Below are 20,804 nucleotides of genomic sequence, written 5' to 3'. Positions count from 1 at the left end.
AGCTGACAGTGTCTGAACCCAAGGGTTTTGAGTCTAAGGTCTGACTGAAGAGGATTAAGCAATGGACTAAGTGATGCTAGGGAGGCAGTGTGCCAAAGTGGGAAGAGGCCGAAGCCTAGGAATCAGAAGACCCGAGTTGTTTGCCCAACTTTCCCACTTGCCTATTGTGTGACCTTGGACAAGTCAATACCTCAGTGGCAAATCATAATCATTTTGGCATTTGTTAAGCCCTTACTGTGCGCTAAGCACCGGAGTGGATGCAGTCCAATTAGATTGGACGCAGTCCCTGTCCCACCCAGGTCTTTTAATCTAAGCAGAACAGGTCTTTAATCCTCATTTTACCGGTGAGGAAACTGAGGCACCAAAAAGTTAGGAGAAGTGTCCATGGTCACACACAGCAGGGAGATGGTGAAGCTGGGAATAGAACTTGGGTTGCTGAATCTCAGTCCTGTGCTCTTCCCACTAGGCCATGTTCTTTCACAAGGTCTCCCGTCGGTAAAGTGAAAATAAAATGCCTATTCTCCATCCCCCTTTGACCAGGAGCCCCAAGTGGGATGGGGACTGTGCCCAATCTGATTACATTTTATCTCCCTCATTGCTTAAAAAAACAGAACATGTTTAAATCGGTTTTGCTGTTATTATTATTAAGAAGAAAGGGCCAGTGACTTTTAAATCTGCCCTTCAGGATGCAAAACTTAAAGCGAAGGAGTGAATAACCACAATGGGATGTCAGAAAAAAAGAGGATGTGGGTTCTGATCCTGCCACTGCCACTTGTCTGCTCTGTGACCTCGGGCAAGCCACTTCACTTCTCTATGCCTCAGTGACCTGATCTGTAAAATGGGGATGAAGACTGTGAGCCCCACATGGGACAATCTGATTACCTTGTATCTACCCTAGCGCTTGCAACAGTGCTTGGCACATAGTAAGCGCTTAACAAATACCATTGTTATTATTATTATTAAGGCAGAGCGCCCCCCCACCCCCCACCCCCCAGGGTGGCATGTGCCTAGCCCGCTGTTCCGATCGCTCAGTGACAAGTTCTGGGGAAATCACTGACTTGAAAATGTGAGGGGGTGGGGGAATCACTGGGTCGAGGAAAAGCATGAGGTAATGGTAACATGGTTTCCTACACTGGCTTCCAATCAACCACAATTTCAGGGGATTTGAACACATTGACTCACTGTCAGTTTTTGTTCCAAAATAACCCCAGGATTCCTTGATTGCAGTAACAATACCGTTTCTATGTGAACAGCAAAGTTAAAAAAGCTCTGTTTTCTACATAGAGCAGATAGCAGGTGACACTCCCCTTTTCCATAGGATGGGAATGCACAGGATGCATTGGTCCGCTGGATCTATATAAAGAGGAAGAGCTGGCACTAGCATTCCAGCATTACCTAGTGGAAAGAACAAGATCCGGAAGTCAGAGGGCTGGGTTCTAATTCTGGATCTGCCACATGCTTGCCGTGTGATCATGGACAAGCCACTTGACCTCTCTGTACCTCAGTTTTCTCAACTGTAAAACGGGGGCTCAATCTCTGGGCTCTCCTCTTCTTAGACTGTGACGCCCATGTGGAACAGGAACTATGTCTCACTTGTTAACCTTGTATCTACCCCAGAACTTAGCACAGTGCTCAACAGACACAGGAAGTCTCCACAAATATCGCTATTAGTAGTAGTAGTACAACTGCGATGCTTGTTGGGGGCTTAGGGGTGGAGATTAGCGAGTAGAAGCAATCTGTTGCATCAGTAGTTCCATTTCTTCGACTCTCCTCACCCCAGACCAAGAACGGAAGGAATAGCTTCTGCAGGTCCACCCCACCCCAGGCTCCATCTGACAAGGGGAGAGTGTAAGCTGAGTTATGAGATGCCTGAAACTCTGCCCCTCTAGCCACAATACCCTTTCGCTCTTACTATAGTATTTATAATAATTACGGTATTGTTAAGCACTTACTATATGCTAAGCACTGTACTAATCAGAAGATAATCAAACTGGACACAGTCCCCGACCCGTATGAGACTCCAAGTCTAAGCACCATAGCCTTTGTCTTTCATATTGTTATTTTTCGTTATTTCTTATTTTCCATCATCAAACCCTTTCCCTCTACTGATTCTTAAATCGTGAGCCCCTTGGGGGCCAGGGACTAGGTCTAAGTGTCATCAGTGCTTAGTTCAGTTCTTTTGCCCAAAGTAGGCACTCAGTCAGTGTCTCCTCTTCTTTCTCTTTCTCCTCCTCCTCCTCCTCCAGAACAAGGCAATTAGATGGAGTAATCATCCTACACCTTAAACTTTCCGCTATGCCCTGAGCCCGAGGCTGCCAAATTTTGGTTGGTCCAGTGCTTCTCTTTTAGCAACAGACAATTAAGGGTTAACACTGATTCCCTCAGCCTTAGCCACTTTAATAATAATTATTATTATTGTCACTGTATTTGTTAAGCACTTAGCGTGGCTCAGTGGAAAGAGCACGGGCTTAGGAGTCAGAGGTCATGAGATCAAATCCCGGATCTGCCACTTGTCAGCTGTGTGACTGTGGGCAAGTCACTTAACTTCTCTGTGCCTCAGTTACCTCATCTGTAAAATGGGGATTAACTGTGAGCCTCAAGCGCGACAACCTGATTACCCTGTATCTACCCCAGCGCTTAGAACAGTGCTCGGCACATAGTAGGTGCTTAATAAATACCAACATTATTACTTATTAGGTGCCAAGCACTGTTCTAAGCACTGGGGTAGATACAAGGTAATCAGGTTGTCCCATGTGGGGCTCACAGTCTTAATAGCCATTTTACAGATGAGGTAACTGAGGCACAGAGAAGTTAAGTGGCTTGCTCAAGGTCTCACAGACAAGTGGCGGAGCCGGGATTAGAACCCACATCCTCTGACTTCCAAGCCCGTGCTCTTTCCACTAAGCCACGCTGCATTAATAAATGAGCCATGGCTCTGAGACTTCAAGCCAACACTCTGGAGTTTCTGTCTGATGCAAAGAGGAATGGGTAACCACTGAAGACTTCTGAAGAGAGAAGTGTTTTTGGATAAGCAGCATGGCCTAGTGGAAACCCGGGGCCTGGATGTCAGAGGACCTGGGTTCTAATGCCCGTTCCACCCCTTGTCTGCTGTGTGACCTTGGGCAAGTAACTTCGCTTCTCTGGGCCTCAGTTACCTCATCTGTACAATGGGGATTAAGACTGTGAGCTCCATATGAGACATGGACTGGGTGTAACCTGAATAGCTTGTATCTAAACCAACACTTAGTACAGTGCCTGGCACATAGTCAGCATTTACATATCAATTAAAAAACAAGAGAGGGGCGACATGCAGAATGATGATCAGGGCAGAAGCAGGAATAAGGACTGGAGAGGGGAGAGGCTAGAGACAGGAAGGCCACTGAGGAGGCTGATATATTGTGAACCCCCAATTCCCACCTGTGCATTCTTTCCCAGTGGTTAGTACAGTGCTCTGTACACAGAAAGTGCTTAGTAAATACTACTTGGGACCAAGACCAAGGGGATGAACAATTGGAAAGAGAGGCAGGTCAGAAAACTGTTGGGGAGGAAAAACTGGGAGGATTTAGCTAGAGCTAGATTTTGAGAGTTGAAAGGGAGTAAGAAGAGGAAGGAGCAGCTAGAGAGGCAGGAGGAGACTGAGGTCAGTAAACCTATGTTGGATAGTATTTTCAGGAGAAGCAAGTGGCCCTCGGTGTCAATGATGGCCGAGAGGTCAAGTAAGAAAAAGATAAATTAGACCCTATTAGATAGGCAAGGAGGAGATCATCAGTGACCTTGGGTACGGTCTCAGTGGAGTGATGGGGGCGGAATCCAGACTGTAGCAGGTCAAGAAGGGAGGATGAAGGAGAGGAAATGCAGTTTGGAATGGAATGAGAGCAGGTAAATGAGAAAAATGCTCCAAGAACTATTCAACAAAACCTAAAGCCAGAGACAGAGTCTTATCTTGTCTTATGCTGTCAAATCATTTCCAATCCACAGTGACACCACGGACACATCTCTCCCAGAACGCCCCACTCTCCATCTGTAATAGTTCTGGTAGTGTAACCATAGAGTTTTATTGGTAAAAATACCGAAGTAGTTGACCAGTGTCTCCTTCCGTGCAGTTAACTTGAATGTCCACCCTCAACTCTCTCCCCTGCCTGCTGCTGCCTAGCATGGGTGAGTTCTGACTTATAGCAGATTGCCTTCCACTTGCTAGCCACTGGCCAACCTAGGAATGCCTCTGCTTGACTCTCCCTCCTATAGTCATGACTGGGAGAGTACTGGAAACTCTCCAGGTGCGGCCCTGAGAGGGAATTTATTATTTACTTAAATAAGTGTCCAACATTTTGTCTTTATTAGCTCAGAATGAAGTCACCCAGCTATATGATATGGCATGTTGATCTAATTCTTCCATCTCTAGGAAGAAACGACTCCCTCCAGCTACAAGGAAATTACTCAGGAATGGAAGAGCCGGAGTAAAGAAGCCATTGTGGACTACTGGATAAAGCACAGGACTGGGAGTTAGAAGGACCTGGATTCTAATCCCGGCTCCAGCACTTGTCTGGTGTGTGACCTTTGGTAAGTCACTTCACTTCTCTACACTTCAGTTACCTCATTTGTAAAATGGGGATTGAGAATGTGAGCGCTCTGTGGGACATGAACTGTGTCCAACCTGATTAGCTTGTATCTACCCCAGCGCTTAGTACATAGGACCTGGCACATGGTAAGTGATTAACAAATACCAAAAAAATACCATAGTGACTAATTAAGGCATTTAGAAGAGCAATTCGGGTTTCCCCTAAGGCAGAAGCTGAAGAAGAAAGGAAAGTGTTAACAGACTCCAATGTATCAAAGGCAGGGTCAACACTTGAAAATCAGGTCTCAAGTCAAGTGGAGTTTAATTGGATCTGGAATATTATTCCTATATTCATTTTAAATCATAAGCTCTCCACCCTCTCCTTCTTCCCACAACATAGCTCAAAAATCTGAAATCAGAAAGAACTTTGGATCACCTTCATCCAAAGTAAAGATGAAATATAGATCAAAAAATAAAAATAAAAACCAATGTTTAGCACTTTGCTCCAGAACCAAAGCTCCTTTGTAACTCTCCTGTGAGGTTACTTTTTTTGCCCTTGATTAATAAATTCACCACAATTATAAATTCAGCTGTCCTGTGGCTATTTGCTGGGCTTTAATGGTTACAAAGTGCCACACAAGTCAATTTACTGTAAGCGATGGTAAGGAAATCCTGTGATTGGACACATCTTTGGCTTAGTTACCTCATGAAACAACAGCTTTGAGAAGTCCTGATATTCCACACTGCTAGTGTTGAGCAACTTTTCAGTGAAGTAGCAGTTTGTGATCCTTACTGTAAGATCAAATCTTTGAGTACCTAAGGAGGCAATAAATACAGAGTAGCAGGCATTGGTCAGAAGAGAAGACATTCTCTGTTAAAATGTACTATAATATACATTTTTCCTGGAAAAGAAAAATAGGCAGATGGATTTGTAGGCAAATGGGCAAAATAATCACTTTGAGGCAAGAAAAATAAAAAAGATCATCAAGAACTGTTTTTGTATCATTTTTTAAATTAAACCATGAAGCAAGCTTACACTCAGTTATTTGGATTTGACTTGAATCCTTTACTATTTTTAGAAATTTATCTCATCGATAATCAGGCCAACAATGTGATGTAGAGTTTTGGGTTTGGTTTTTTTTTAAAGAGAAACATGTCAGACAGTCACCTTCTGCTTCTTTGATCTGAATAATAAATCATTTTCCAAAGACCAATTGTGCTAAGTGGGATAAATCAACAAAAATCGTCTAGGTTGTAGCATTAATTATTGCCCATGGCAGAATGGTGAGTCTCTTAGGTCAGGGGAAAGTCACAGTTGGGCTATATCTCGCCATGGACAAGAAACAATTCTGTACCAAAAAATCGACTGCAGCTAATCGCTGAGTAGAGTGAGTGAACCATAGCACCACCAGGAGATGGCCAGGTGCCCTCTGAGGAGGGGGAGGCACAAGAAGTGGTAGCGGTGTTCCTTGGGGTTGGTCCTGAAGCTGGTACTACTCGTTATTATAATGGTATTTGCTAAGGGTTTACTATGTGGCTAGCTCTGTACTAAGTACTTACTGTGAAAACTTACTGATTGATGATTTCCATGACCCAAAGACAGCCTGCTCATAAGCTAAGAAGCAGTGTTGCCTTGTGAAAGAGCATGGGCCTGGGAGTCAGAGGACTTGGTTTCTGATCCTGATTCGGCTACTTGTTTGCTGTGTGACCATGAGCAAGTCACTTTACTTCTCTGTACCTCATCTGTAAAATGAAGATTAAGACTGTGAGCCTTATGGGGGACAGGGACATTATAAAAGCCCTGCTTTAGAGACTACATAAACTCTGGAGGCACCTTCAAGCCTTGGATTTCTTGCTCTCCTTAGTCTTAAGATTGCAACAAAACAGTTCATTCTGTTTCTACAACCCCACAGAAAACCAATATTGGTGAATCATTGATTGGCTGAAAACAGCAGATGGGGAGCACAGAAGGGTTCGGTTCTCCCCTCATAGCCCCTTCCATGTAATATCAGTTAACTGTGCTTTCTATCTCAAGTTTGGATAATCAGGAAGCTTTGGGATCAGCAAGTTAATGTTGTCACAATAGCTTGTTACCTCTGCAAGGCTGAGAAATGTGGCTTGGAATTTTCCATTTGGAGCCCCTCTGAAAACCATAATAGCTGATATTTTCACCAACTCGGTAAATACTCCTTATCAGTTCAGGGTAGACATTTTTTCATCTGACAATTCTCACAAAATCTTGCCCAGAATGGTCAACTCTCCAGGATGGCAAAAGTAGCTCAATGCCCTGCCAGTCCATATTTATTGAACTCAAAGTCGTGGGGGCGGAGGGCATTGCATTAAACAAATGCCAAGCACGAGGCAGGACAGAGTCAAGAAGTGATTGATCTGCCTTAATCGGACATGAGTGAATAAAGAGGGGGTAGAACAGTTTAGGTAAATGGGCTGGTTACCTAAACAGAAAAGGAATTTTGGCTTCCTGGCTGTCACCATTAGGAGTGTACCATCTTGTCATTATCGGTCAGTTCTGATATTTATGGATCAAAACCAAGTGCCAAGAGGAATTTAAGGGAAGAACAGAACAGAGTCCCTGACCTGAGGAAGCTCAACGGCAAAAATACCTTTTACTGGTGCTGATGTTCTGAATGGATAATAATAATGGCATTTTTTTAGTGCTTACTATGTGCCAGACACTGTACTAATCGCTGGGGGGGTGAATATAATAATAATAATAATAATAATAATAAATAATGATGGTATTTGTTAAGCGCTTACTATATGCCAAGCACTGTTCTACGCATTGCCAGGGTACAAGGTAATCAGGTTGTCCCACGTGGGGCTCATATTTTAATGTAATCCCATTTTATAGATGAGGGAACTGAAGCAGAGAGGAGTTAAGTGACTTGCCCAAGGTCACACAACTGCTAAGTGGCAGTGGCGGTAGTAGAACCCATGACCTCTGACTCCCAAGCCCGGGCTCTTTCCACTGAGCCACGCTGAAAGCAAATCAAGTTGGACACAGTCCCTGTTCCATGTGGGGTTCACAGTCTCAAACCCCATTTCAGATGAGGTAACTGAGGCACAAAGAAGTCAAGTGACTTACCTGGGCCACACGGTAGACAAGAGGCGGAGCCAGAATTAGAACCCATGACCTTCTGACTCCCAGGCCCATGCTCTATTCACTGCTCCATGCTGCTTCATAGCTGACCTTCACTGTATTTAGCTGTCCGCTTTCAGTCCCAATACCTCTACCTTCATCCCTTTGGTAACTGCACTTCTGATCAACTCCTTGTCCTTCTACACTTGGATGTGGACTATGTGGCTCAGGGGGGAATTTAAACCCAGAACATTTGAAATTGGTAAGACTGAAGATCCGGTGGTTTCTAATTGGAGGGCAATCTATAAAAAACCAAGAGATTGTTTCCAAAAATGAGAGAGAAGCATTCTGTTTACTTGAGCGAGTGGCATAAATATACTTCCTATTTCTTTATTTACACAGTGAAGGTGTACCACAGTCACCTCATCTCCCAACGATGAGCATTCCTTTTCCATCCACCAACAGCCCTCACTCCTGCCCTTGGGAGGCTAATCAGAAATGCTCCCCTGAATAATAGGCCTTTCTGGGCCCGTGGGTTCCCAAGCCTGTTCTCTGAGGATCTTTAGGAAGACCTTTTAATTCAGACAAGTGCATAAACATCCCAAAAACATTCAGTAGCAGGAAAGGGCACCACCCAATCACAATTCCAACCCCTTATTCACCCAAAATAGAGCTACGACAGATGAACAAAACTTCTTTTGAAGGATGGAAAGTTTTTTTAAAGCAATAATTCACTACAGAGACCAGTTTCAATTAGACAGATGTATTATTCTAAGAATAAATGCTCCCTTGACCTTTACAGGTACATAAGGCCCTTTTAGCTATTTTTACCACTGGGCATCACAATTCTCAGCCCTAGCGACATAGGAAAAAAAAACAGAAAAAGGCACTGAGATGATAGCGGTTCTAATATGACTGAAGTTTCTGCTTCTGGTTTTTTAATAGAATTGCACATATAAGGCAGCAAGAGATGTAAAAGTCAGAGATATGGGTAGATTTCTAGGTCTTAATGACTTGAAGTCATTCTTTATAACTTGTTCTTGGCACCCAGAAAATCAGATTTGGTTCAGAACAATTCCTCAGCATCCAGAAGACTTCATTAAGATCTCTAGAGCTCAAGCAGTCAGAAGAAAAAGAAGCGGAGCAAAGGGAACAAAAATATTAAGCTTTTTAAGACCACAAGAGTTTTGGGGTGATCACACCCCACAGCTCTTCGACCGGAACTCCCAGCTTCGCTCACCCCAGATCTCAGACAAGACCTGAGAGTTTCCTGTCACGCCTGAGGTGACCCAGACTGGTGATTCTCTGGCCTGTTAGGTCTCTGAAGCCTGCCTCCTCCCAGGGCTCATCCCCCACTAAAATTCCTGTCCCCTTCTTAACATCACCCTCAAAATGAAAAGCTGGAACTTATGATGTAAGCAACCCAATAGTGTCACTTAAAACTCACAAATAATTTCAGCTTTCTGAGTGGGGAGAAATTATATCTGACCAGTGCTGTATAAGGTGCTTACAAGAACAAGAAGGAGATTCTATCTAAGGAAAGAAGGCTGGCTGGCTTTAAACCAGCTTCTGCTAATCTGGAAGCATCATGACCCCTTTCAGACCATAAGGGTGTCATGGTGTCATTTCAGCACTGAAATAGATAATACCACCATCTTCCCTATCTCACAAGTCCATAACCTTGGCATTATCCTCAACTCATCTCTCTCATTCAACCCACATATTCAATGTCACCCTCTCCTGCCAGTTTTACCTTTGCAACATCTCTAGAATCCACCCCTTCCTCTCCATTCAAACTATCACGCTGATCCAAGCACTTATCACAACCTGCCTTGACTACGGCATCAGTCTCTTCGCTGACCTCACTTCCTCCTGTCTCTCTCCACTTCAGTCCATTCTTCAATCTGCTGCCTGGATCATTTTTACAAAAACCACTCAGTCCACATCCCCCCACTCTTCAAAAACTTCCAGTGGTTCCCCATTCACTTCTGCAACAAACCAAAACTGCTTACTATCAGTTTTAAAGCAGGGAAACAGCTCTCCCCATCCTACCTTACCTCACTGATCTCCTACTACAACCCAACCTGCATACTCGAGTCCTGTAATGCCAACCCACTCTCTATTCCTCGATCTCTCTATTCCACTGATAGAGAGATTGCTCACACTGCCCCTTGCCCACATCCTCCCTCAGGCCTGGAACTCCCTCCCCATTCAAAGCCAACAGACTACCACTCTCCGCATTTTCAAAGCCCTACTAATATCATATCTCCTCCAAGAGATCTTCTCTGATTAACCTCACCCTATTTGCCCTCCCTTCTGTGTCACCGAGGCACTTGGATAAGCACTTGTTAATCATATTTGATACTCACTCCAGCCCCAGAGGCCTTATGTGCATATCTTTATACTTTGCCACTTCCCCCATCTGTAACTTTTTTTTAAGGTCTGTCACCCTTTTAGATTGTAAAGCTACTTATGGGCAGGGATCATGCCTACCAACTTTATTGTTCTGTACCACCCCAAACACTTAATACACTGCTGTGCACACAGTAAGTGCTCAATAAATACCACTGATTGGTGGATTGACTGACTGAAATAGTCCCCTGAACTCTAAAGCTCCTCTGGGAGAGTAGCAGGATGGATGTTGGTTGGCCACAAGCTCCTAGTGCATGAAAATGAGTTTCTGACAACCATCCAGCATCCTGCTACAGAAGTCTGTTGTAGACTACCCTGATTGATATAACATATGTCTTCTCACATAGAGTACGTTGACACTGACACTTAGATATTGCCAAAACACACTTTTTGGTCAGAATCACCCAGCTCTTTCAGGCACATGGAGATTTTGAGGCTTAAACTAGAACCATAATGGAAATGAATTACATAGATAATTCTAAGAATACCAACATAGGTTGGGTGTATGTTTAATCCTCAGTGATCTGGATTATTTGCTTGATGAATCCAAACAAAGACAGAAAAATATGCCATTTTAATACAATTCACTGATGAATAGCTTTACCATTTTTTCTAACCTTTCAGAAAGCCTTTGGTTGAGCAATTGCTGATTTTGTTTTTATGGAGAAAAGCGATGTTTCATCAACCAAGAATCTGTCTGTCAATTTTATGATTTTTTTCTTAAATTGTGAAAAGTCAGTGTGATTATCAAGTGCCATTCAAATGTTAACAATTACAAGCTTCGAGCGCTCACTCTTTTCACACCACTCTCTGAAACATGTTCTCGTAATGTCCCTTTGGAAAGTGAATCTTAGGGGGAAAGACCATGTTCTAAGTGCTTCGATAGGATGGGAAGGAGTTAAGATGAGTTTTATTGCCGATGCGTGTGTCACTCTGAAGACAGAGAGAAGTGCCAATGAAATGCAATAAAACTAGGCTAAAAGCAGACATTGTAAAAGCTGTGCCTGAATTGAGCGGAACAAAATTTATACACTTACATTTTTGAAATGGATCCAGGGTGTGTTCATGAAAGGAGGTCAGGGGTTTGTTGGGCCAGATATTGCCCCTTTTGCATTTTGTTTTTCCAATTCACTCATCTAATTGCTGTGTTTAATCAATCAACCAATTACAGTGTACAGAGCACTATACTAAGCACTTAGGAGAGTGCAATATAAGAGAGTTGGCAGGCACGTTTTCTGCCCACAACAAGCTTACAGTCCATCAGATTGAGATGCAGAGGCAAGGACCATGATCGTTTGCAGGACTTTGAAACTCCCATAGGTACAGTATTTCTCCTCCTGGATGAGAAATCACCAAGGAAACCCCAAGTAGCTCATGGATGTGATGTTAAGGGTAGAGGGCTCCCAACAAAGTCAGTTAGATTGTCAATAGTATTTATTGAGCGCTTACTGTGTGCAGAACACTATACTAAGTGCTTGGGAGAATGCAATATAACAATAGACAGGCTTGAAGCCATCAACCTTTCAACATGGGGAAGAAGCACAGCCTAGAGGAAAGAGCATGAGCCTGGGAGTCAGAAGACCTGAGCTCTAATCCTGGCTCTGCCAGCTGCTTGCGGTGTGACCTTGAGCAAGTCACTTCACTTCTCTGGGCCTCAGTTTCCTCAACTATAAGAAGAGGATTTAATTTCTGTTCTCCTTCCTACTTAAACTGTGAACCCCATGAGGGACAGGGACAGTGTCCAACCTAATTAACCTGTACCTACCCCAGAACTTAGAACAGTGTCTGACAAATAGTAAGCGCTTAAGTAGTACCATAAAAAATATGGAAGAACTTTCATGAAGCCTTGTACAGTGCTGAGTTGGGGCAGCCAAAAGCACAGGGAATGGAGGAAGCCCTTTAAGGGCCAGACAAAGTGTCAGAAACACTTTAAGATTCTGACAATGATTACAACCACAGACCAGCTTAGGGCAAGCAAAAACAGAGCAGCTCCTTTGCAGCTGAAGCTTCGAGAGGATCGTGAGACTAAAAGGCAAAACCAGAAGCAACGCCAGCCCAACAGAGGATAGGTGTCCTGTGTAGTAACGACTGTTGATCTTGAATCAGTCACAGTCACGGCCTGAAAATCATCACCGGTTGCACCTTGTTCAAATATAAATACTGTGGGATGGGTACCAAGCCCAAACCAGAGAAACTATGATGTGAATATCTAGGCCCTCAACCATATGGATGCTTCAGGTGTCCAGGGCTCCTAACAAGCAACCCTGAGACTAGCTGGGAATTTCTTCTGTCAGTGGGACAGAAGGTCCAGCAGAAATGGCAGCATGGCCTACTGGATAGATTAGTTAAAAGTGCTTAACAAATACAATAAAAAAGTACTACTGCCTGTCCCCAACCAAATGGCCCATATGGTTCTTCTCTGGTCACTTCTGGTTTGGCCCAGCTTAGGTGGAAGGGTGAAGACCCATGCTTGCTTCTGAAGCCAATGTTCAAACAGGCCCCAGAAGCCAGGGGCCCTGAAGGTAAACTGCCCTCTCTTGACTCCCATCACTACATCAAGGATGTGTGTCTCATGGACAATTTATCCCTCTGGAGGCACATTTCCTGCTCCGGACTCCCACTTCTTGAACCAGGAATGGAGAAGGAGTGAGATATAGAGTCCTGAAGATGAAAATCAGCCAGGAAGACATCGCCCCAGGTGCGGAGCTGATCCTGAGGAACAGAGAACCAGCCCTTGTCTCCATTACTTTTCTTGGAGTGTTCACTATCTAACCCATTTGCAGAATCATCAACCCACAAGGAAGCCCATATCGTAGCATCCAAATTACCCCCCTGGAGTGATTTTGGCAGATCTCTGGCTACAGGAATAGATCCTGGACCACCCTGGCTTAGGCACCACCCCCCTCAACCTCTCTCAGTTTGAAAACCAAGACACTGCTAGACATATTGTCTTTGCTATGACTGTATGTTTTCTCTTTGCCCCTTATGAACTATAAAGATGAATCCTTGAAAAGAAAATATGATAAGATTTTGATCTTTGGCACTAATCCTTTGGAATTTGAGAGCATTTGGTCTCCTTTATAAGGAGAGGGTGGTCTGACTTGATATCTTAGCTAAATTTAATGTCTTTAGTCCTGAATTCTCACTGATATTTCAGGTCCTAAGACCAAGAGCATCTCAAAGGGAGACCAAGAGCAAATGGCCCAGAGGAGGGCTCTGTCAAACTGGAGAAATGGGGGGGTGAGGATTTAAAGAGGGGAATTTCTACCTTTAAATCTCCCCTCCTCACCCCCAAAATTCTCTGGGAGGACCTGGGGCTATGTGCCCTAGGGGCCCATGACCCTCCCTGCAAGGAGGACTCTAAACAACGGCCCCACATTGTTCAGGGAAGAAGTGCAGAAAGTTGGCTGAGGCACTGGTGACTTTTTTTTATAATGGTATTTGTTAAGCACTCAGTAGGTGCCAGGCACCATTCACTAAGCACTGGGGTAGATACAAGATAATCAGTCTGGACAGAGTCCATCCACACGGTGCTCACGATCTTAATCCCCATTTTACTGATGAGGAAACTGAGGCACAAATAAGTTAAAGGACTTGTCCAAGGTCACAAAGCAGACACGAGGCAAAGCCGGGATTAGGACCAGGTCCTCTGACTCCTGGCCTGTGCTCCATCCTCTAAGTCATGTGACTTGAGTATATGGCCTCACCCACCTTTTTCCCACCTTCCCATGTGGTGGTAGAGCTCACTCCACAGTGCCTCTTGCCAGGAAGGATGAAACCCCGCTAAGGCCAGGGACTCTTGCCATAATTCTCCCTGCCCTAGGGAGGGCTCTACCAGTGACAACCTTTATGTTCTAATTGTTGATTTTGAATAATGTTTCCTTATTACTATCAAGTTATCACATTCCAACCAGCAATGACTGTCTGCCAGGCCCAATCGAGTGATTCTTGGATATGCAGTTTCAATCTAATAACCAAGCCCACTAATACGCTACTGAGTCAATTGTGCAGGTGGGTTTTTTTTTAACAAATGTTTATTGTTTTATGGACTACTAGAGCTGTGCTTAGTGTCTTAGACACATTACTAATTTAATGAGAAAGCTGTTTGAAATTTGTGCCATGTTTTCCAGATTTATACTTCTTGCCATTTATGTGAGCAAATTACTCATTTTTACTAGAAACTCAATCCAAAAAATATTCAATTCCTTGACTGATGACCAAAATTCTCGGTCAATTTCTGTCATCCAATGGTTGACTGCTTCTCTTCTGTATGTTGCATTTCTTTGCTTTATAAAGAATGGCAAAAGAAAGATGGACTAGGCATTGCCAATTTTTCATATTCGTATTTAAGAAATATATATTTATTTTAAAAAATTTGGTGACTTCTTGTACCAGAAAACAAATTTGTTGACACTCATACCAATAGGAACAAAGTTTGTAGAAAACTGATTTGAAAAAAAAAATATATTGTTGGTGTTAAAAAAAAAAGTTTGTTCCCAACTCACAATCAAACTTCATATGACACCTTTGAAAAAGGCTTTTAGTGGATGTAGTGTGGCCTAGTAGAAAAACATAGGCCTGGGAGTCAGAGAACCTGGGTTTTAATCCCATCTTTGCCACTTCCCTTCTGTGTGACCTTGAGCAGAATCACTTAATTTCCCTTTGCCTAAAATTCCTCATCCATCCATCCACATCCATCAATCAACCATTTGATGGTATTTATTGAGCACTTACTTTGTGCAGAGCACTGTTTTGGGGAAAGTACAATACAAAAGAGTTGGTAGAAATGATCCCCTGCAGGAGCTGAATCTCCTGATTTCTTTATATCTATGCCAGCACTTAGGAAGGTACTTATCGCATAGTAAGCACTTAAGTGCCACAATTATCATTATCATTTATTATTTAAAATACCACTAGGCTCACTGATAAAAACGATTCCTAAATTAGGCAAAATTCCAGGTGGTCAGCACCTTTCTCCTCCCTCCAGCCACTCAAAGCCTTTGTATAGTATAGTGTACAGCTATTTTAATAGTAATGGCATTTGTTAAGCACTTACTATGTGCCAAGCACTGTTCTAATTAATCAGAGATGTGAAATTACCTTCGTTTTCTTGCTCCCTGGGAATCCAGAGCTTCCAACTACACATCTGTGTGTTCACTGAAGGGGTTGAAGGACCTAGTTTTTCATTCCTGTCTACTGGATATGGTTCAATTCACTCTGCTCTTTCAAATACTGTCACTCTAAAGCAGTACTGTTGAGAAGCAGCTTGGTCTAGTGGATAGAACACAGGCCTGGGAGTCAGAAGGACCTGGGCTTTAATCTGGATCTGCCACTTACCTGCTGTGTGATCTTGGGCAAGTCACGTCACTTCTCTGTGCCTCAGTTACCTCATTTGTCAAATGGGGATTAAGGCTGTGAGTCCTATGTGGGACATGGATTGTGTCCAACCTGATTAGCTTGTATCTACTCTAGAGATTAGGGCAGTGCCTGGCACGCAGTGTTTGTATGCTCATTATGGGCAAGGAATGTATCTGCTAATTCTGTGTATTACACTCTCCCAAATGTTTAGTATAGCGATCTACACATAGTAAGCATTTAATAAATATTACTGATTGATTAACAAATACTATTTAAAAAATCCAGCAAAACAGAAGGCTTTGGGGCCTTTTCTGAATCAGGAGGGCCTGTTTCATCGATAAGTGAAAACTTTGTTACCCAAGAGAGATTTCAGGGAATTAATTTACCTTTACATCCTCTGTCTTGTTCACCTGGGGTCAGCGTAATATACTGGTACTGACAGACACATCTGTAGGCTCTTAAAGGTATACACCACGTTCTCTTCCAGAGCGAGCATTGAGTTCAGGGTAGTCACATTCATCCACGTCTACAAAAGGAAAAAGCAGTTTAACAGAGAATTCCCAGAAGCCTTTCCAACTATTACTGCTTCCAAGAGAGCCCCCACTTGCCCCCCGACTCCAACTTCTCCAAGACGTAATTTCATAGTTGAGGAAATTCTTTGGGCCACGGTCTGTTTTGAGAATGTTTGAAGACAAGGTATGAGGCTGCTTCAGTTTGACCACCTTTCCAATCAAGAGACCTCCATCTAGATATTTCAGTACAAAGCAATATGCTTTTCTTGAGGGTATTGTTGGCTGCTAGACAGTAAACTTAGCTGACTCATCACCTCTTAGGGGCACTCTGTCATCACTAAATAGCCCAGAGTAAAGAAACATCTTTAGCTCAAAGCCCTTGATCCAAAGTTCCCTGCTCCAACAATAACCCCAGGCAGGCAGGCAGCAGTGGGCTAGTCATACCAAAACACTTCTGCAGAATAGAAACCACTCCTGGCTTGGGAGCCCTTAGCATATTTTGGGGGAAATAAATGCTTTCACAAGAGCTCCCTTAGTGCCAAAAAAACATTGGCATCATTGTGATACACTTCTCATTACAAAACTGCTTATCACGGAAATTGCTTCATTAACCATTTGTATATAAAGAAACACTGAAAATCAGGCAACTATATTGCCACAAAGTACCAGTGCCCCAGAAAGAAAGTCTATGATACTTGAGTGTCTAAGTGCTGCCTCTAGCATCGGCAGCATGAGGTTAGATGCCTTCCCTACACAAGGGAGGGAGAGGAAAAAATACAACCTTTCACTTGGAGGCTGATGACTTCACCAACCCGTTTCTCAGTGTCTTCCAGCATCAAAGAGACATTTGCTGGGGCACTGGGTGGGTCAATTCCAGCAGAAGCTGGGATGCCAATGTAGAGGGCTCCCCCCTGGCAGAGAGGAGGTGATATATGGTGGAATCCCATAGCCAAATGGCACTTTTCAGCATGAGAGATAAATAACCTGTGTTCATTTAACTGGCTTTAAGCAATTCCTCCTACCTATCGCCCTCTATCAAAAGAGTCCTCCTGCCTTGATTTTTCTTTCAGAAAACAAGTCAGTGCCAATACTTCACAAGTATGGGCCTTGCTTTGTCCTTCTCTGAAATTCCCCATATCCCTAGTGCAGTGCTCTACACACAGTGGCCTCCCATAGATTCACGGCTGGCGGTTCAGGGAGGGCGGAAAATCAAATGTCACGGTCACGTCACGGTCACGGTCACGTCCCCTTTAACAGCGTCCAGCAGCATAGCCTAGCATAGAGAGCATAGAACAGGGAGTTGAGAGACCTGGATTCTGATCCTGGCTCTAACATTGCTTTGTGAGCTTGGGCAAGTCACCTCACTTCTCTATGTTGCAATTTCCTCACTGACAATATAGGGATCTCCCTCACCCTTATATCCTCACCGACAATATGGGGATCTCCCTCACCCTTAGACTACGAGTCCCATATGGGTCAGCACCTATGTCCAAACTGCTTATATCGCATCTGTACCAGCACTTAGCCCAAGGTTTATCATTGTAGAGAAGCAGCGTGGTTTAGTGGAAAGAGCACTGGCTTGGGAGTCAGAGGTCATGGGTTCTAATTCTGGCTCCACCACCTGTCAGCTGTGTGACTTTGGGCAAATCACTTCACTTCTCTGTGCCTCAGTTACCTAATCTGTAAAATGGGGATTAAGACTGTGATCCCCATGTGGGACAACCTGATTACCTTGTATCTATCCCAGGCGCTTAGAACAGTGCTCGGCACATAGTAAGGGCTTAACAAATGCCATCATTATTATTATAGGAAGCCCTTAACAAATATTATAATGATTATTACTGTTTATGAGAATGCATCAGATGGCAGGCAGCACCAAACTCCTGAAGGGGCCTGGACTGCATTTGCAATTTAAAATGAAATTCTCCTCTGTCTGTCACACAAACACACACACACACACACACACACACACACAAAAACCCAGCCCCACTGGATGTTTTTGGCCCAGCTTCTGAAAGCTCTCCAGAAGGAAGTTGATTTAGAATCCCGAAACTTGGGAAAAAAGTGGAGAGCAGCAGTATGTGGGGCTGCTCAGGATGAGGGAGGCCTTCAGAAAGGGCTGGGGCCTTAATGCTTGCCAAGAAGCCGGCATGGCAAATACTTCTAAAGAGCAGTGATGATCTGGGAGATTGCTACTTCAAGAAGAAACCCAGGCAAGGAAAAAGGCGCTTGATTGAAAGGTTCTCAAGAGGATGCAGAGGATTTCTAGGCCATATCCTGCTGACCTACTGCACTCTGCCAGGGCCTCAACCATTGTCAAAGGCAGGAAACTACGCTTCACATGCACCCTCAAGATACAGAGAATCTAGAGGGATTCCGGAGGAGAGGAACAAAAATAACCAAAAAGTTGGAAATGGGCCCTGGGAAACTAAAGGTAACAGAGGTATTATTTAACTTGAGGAAAAACCATCTAATACACAACTCTGCACAAAGTAGGTTCTTAATCAATCCTATTGACAATAGGAAGTTATTGGGAGAAATTTAATAAGGCAGTAATAGAACTAATGATATACCACAATTATTGTACACCTCAGCTCTTAATACAGTCCTCTGCACATAGTAAGCACTTGACAAATACCATAAAACACCATCCTCCCTCAAAAAAAAACCTAATGAATGCAGTTCACAGTTCTAAACGCAAAATAAAGATGCAATGCGTCCTCTTACTCACAAGAAATTACACTCTCATTTCCTAGCTAAGGCGAGGCAAGATGAGATTGCAGTGGGAGGAATTAAGGTTGGACTAGAAAGAACATCATGTTGGTAAAGCTTGTGAGAGCCTGGAAGTTTTCCCCCTGAGAATTAGTAGAATACTCTCTGGAGATTTTGAGGAAAGGGAAGGCAGCTATTGTTCTTGAGGAATTGAGGTAAGGTGGTGGGAAAAGGTGGTATGCTAAAAAAGAGGGCTCTTCCTTCCTTCTCCTCTCCTTCCCTACAAGGCTTAACCTCCCTGGAGTTTTATGTTGTAGTTTGGACTGCAGCTCAATAGTCTTGGGGGTTAGGAGCTGCCTCTCGCCTCTCTCTTCTCCCTTTCCCCCATTTCTAATAGCTTGGGTGGCCCTCTCAACTTCTAACTCAGCCCATGGTAATCTTGGCTTTTAAGCCTTTCTGCCCTGAGGGATTCTGGGTCTTTGCCCTAACAGGTGCCTGTCTCTCTAGGGATGCTGGTTCAGTGGTGAATCCTCAGATCCACTATGCCGAAGCATTTCCAAACCACCAGGAGGACCGAGAACCAACTCCAATTCTTGTCCTCCTGAGCCAGTTGGAAGCCAGAGATGCCCTCCCGGAATGGTGTGTTGGAATTGACTCCCTGAACCTTACCCTGGCTTGAACCCACTGCCCTGGAACTGCCTTTGAGAATAGAGGAGAAGGCTGCCTTTGGTTGCCAGGTGCTTGACCAGCCCACATCCCTCCAGTTTTATCATTCAACACCCCCTCTGGGTGGTGCCAGATTACCACAATTCTGGGGAAACTGCCTATAGGTCCTGGACAAAGAGAATCCAGAGACCCCTAATAAGAAACCCTTAACAAACTCAATATTCACTGCCTTACAATTTTCTCCCCATTTTGTTTGGTTTTCATAGGAACTGGTTGAAGATGGGGGATGGCAGCAGGGGGGACACTGAATGTGTTTGCTTCAGGCTGATGTTTGTGTTCTCTTGGCCTGATGTTTTGGGGAGCAACAGAAATGGGGGTGTAGGGAAGGTGTGGGGGTTTAGAGAGCAGGAGTGGCCTTGGGAGAAGAGATGGGGCCAACACAAACTGTTATGGAACTAATTCCTTTTGCAAACCATAGTCCAAGTTGGGTACATTCTCGTCTGAGATTATTGCACCTTCTTATTCATTAGTGTGCTGAACCCTCACTGGTTGAATGCTTGAGTTTAGTTGAGATTCACATCATGCACTGTTTGCTTCTGAAATCGCTAACCTGTGTTCTCTTGATCCACCCAAAGGCGATCAGGCTACCCAAGGAGTGAAAGAAATCTTCGTACATGACTGACTTTTCTCATACCTACCATGACAAGTAAGAGACAGAAATGGTTCAGAAACTTTGGATCCACTTGCTTCAATTCGCTGAAATCTATTTTCATCAGGATGGTCACATTGTTACAGTAATTCGTCTGGCTTCTGCCTGGAAGTGAAGAGAGGAATACACCTGGAGTGTTAAAAAGGTGCCATGCTGAGCCATAGCACGCCTGTGGGGTTTGGGGAGGCAGGCCCCAAGAACCCCTGAAAGGAGGATTGTTAAGCCAGTGAAAAAGGGGGCTAAACTGGGGGACCAAGGAGAAGATCTCCAAGTCAGGACGGGAAATGAGTGGGCCAGTTTGGTCCTGAATTCTACCATCACCTCCACCTCCCTCCTCCTGTATAAGATGCCTCCAATACTTGGACCTTTCTTAGACTGTCACCTCCCTCAGTATCCACTACAGGAGGCTCCTGCAAATTTCTTGGAGAGGAAGGAGAAGCACTTGGGCCAAATGGAGAGAACACAGGACTGAGATGTTGACTGATTGATTGATTGATTGGTTGAATCTAATTTGGCTTTGCCTCTTGTCTGCAGGGTGCCCTGGGGCAAGCCACTTAGCTCTGGGCCTCAGGTTTGTCATCTGTAAAATGGGGATTCAAGTTCTGCTCTCCTTCCTATTTAGACTGTGAGGCCCATATGGGACAAGAAAAGTGTCCCATCTAATTATCTTGCATCTACCCTTAGCACCGTGCTTGGCATAAAGTGCATATTTACCAATATCACAATTACTGTTATTTTACTTAGGGAGCAGGAAACAGCAGCAGTCAGAGGTCAAGTTTT

General features: G+C 44.0%; 1 protein-coding gene across 4 annotated transcripts in view; it reads right to left on the bottom strand.

Moving 5' to 3' along the window:
• The window catches only part of ABCG1 (ATP binding cassette subfamily G member 1), a 171,838-nt gene that overhangs the window by 108,195 nt on the left and 42,839 nt on the right, over positions 1-20,804 (bottom strand). Inside the window, exons 4-6 of one of the 4 annotated variants that reach the window (XM_029083363.2) lie at positions 20,014-20,129; positions 15,812-15,951; positions 5,262-5,374 (exon numbers count right to left, since the gene is read on the bottom strand). The gene's annotated coding sequence lies outside the window, so the exon portion shown is untranslated. Of the gene's footprint in view, positions 1-5,261; positions 5,375-6,118; positions 6,209-15,811; positions 15,952-20,013; positions 20,130-20,804 lie in introns of those variants that run through there. The other 3 variants (XM_029083366.2, XM_029083368.2, XM_029083367.2) reach the window with 3 other exon arrangements.

This window comes from Ornithorhynchus anatinus, chromosome 18 (assembly GCF_004115215.2).
Source record: "Ornithorhynchus anatinus isolate Pmale09 chromosome 18, mOrnAna1.pri.v4, whole genome shotgun sequence".
In the NCBI taxonomy this organism is placed as follows: domain Eukaryota; kingdom Metazoa; phylum Chordata; class Mammalia; order Monotremata; family Ornithorhynchidae; genus Ornithorhynchus; species Ornithorhynchus anatinus.
The sequence above is the reverse complement of the archived record's forward strand: the minus strand, read 5'-3'. Positions and strand labels throughout refer to the sequence as shown.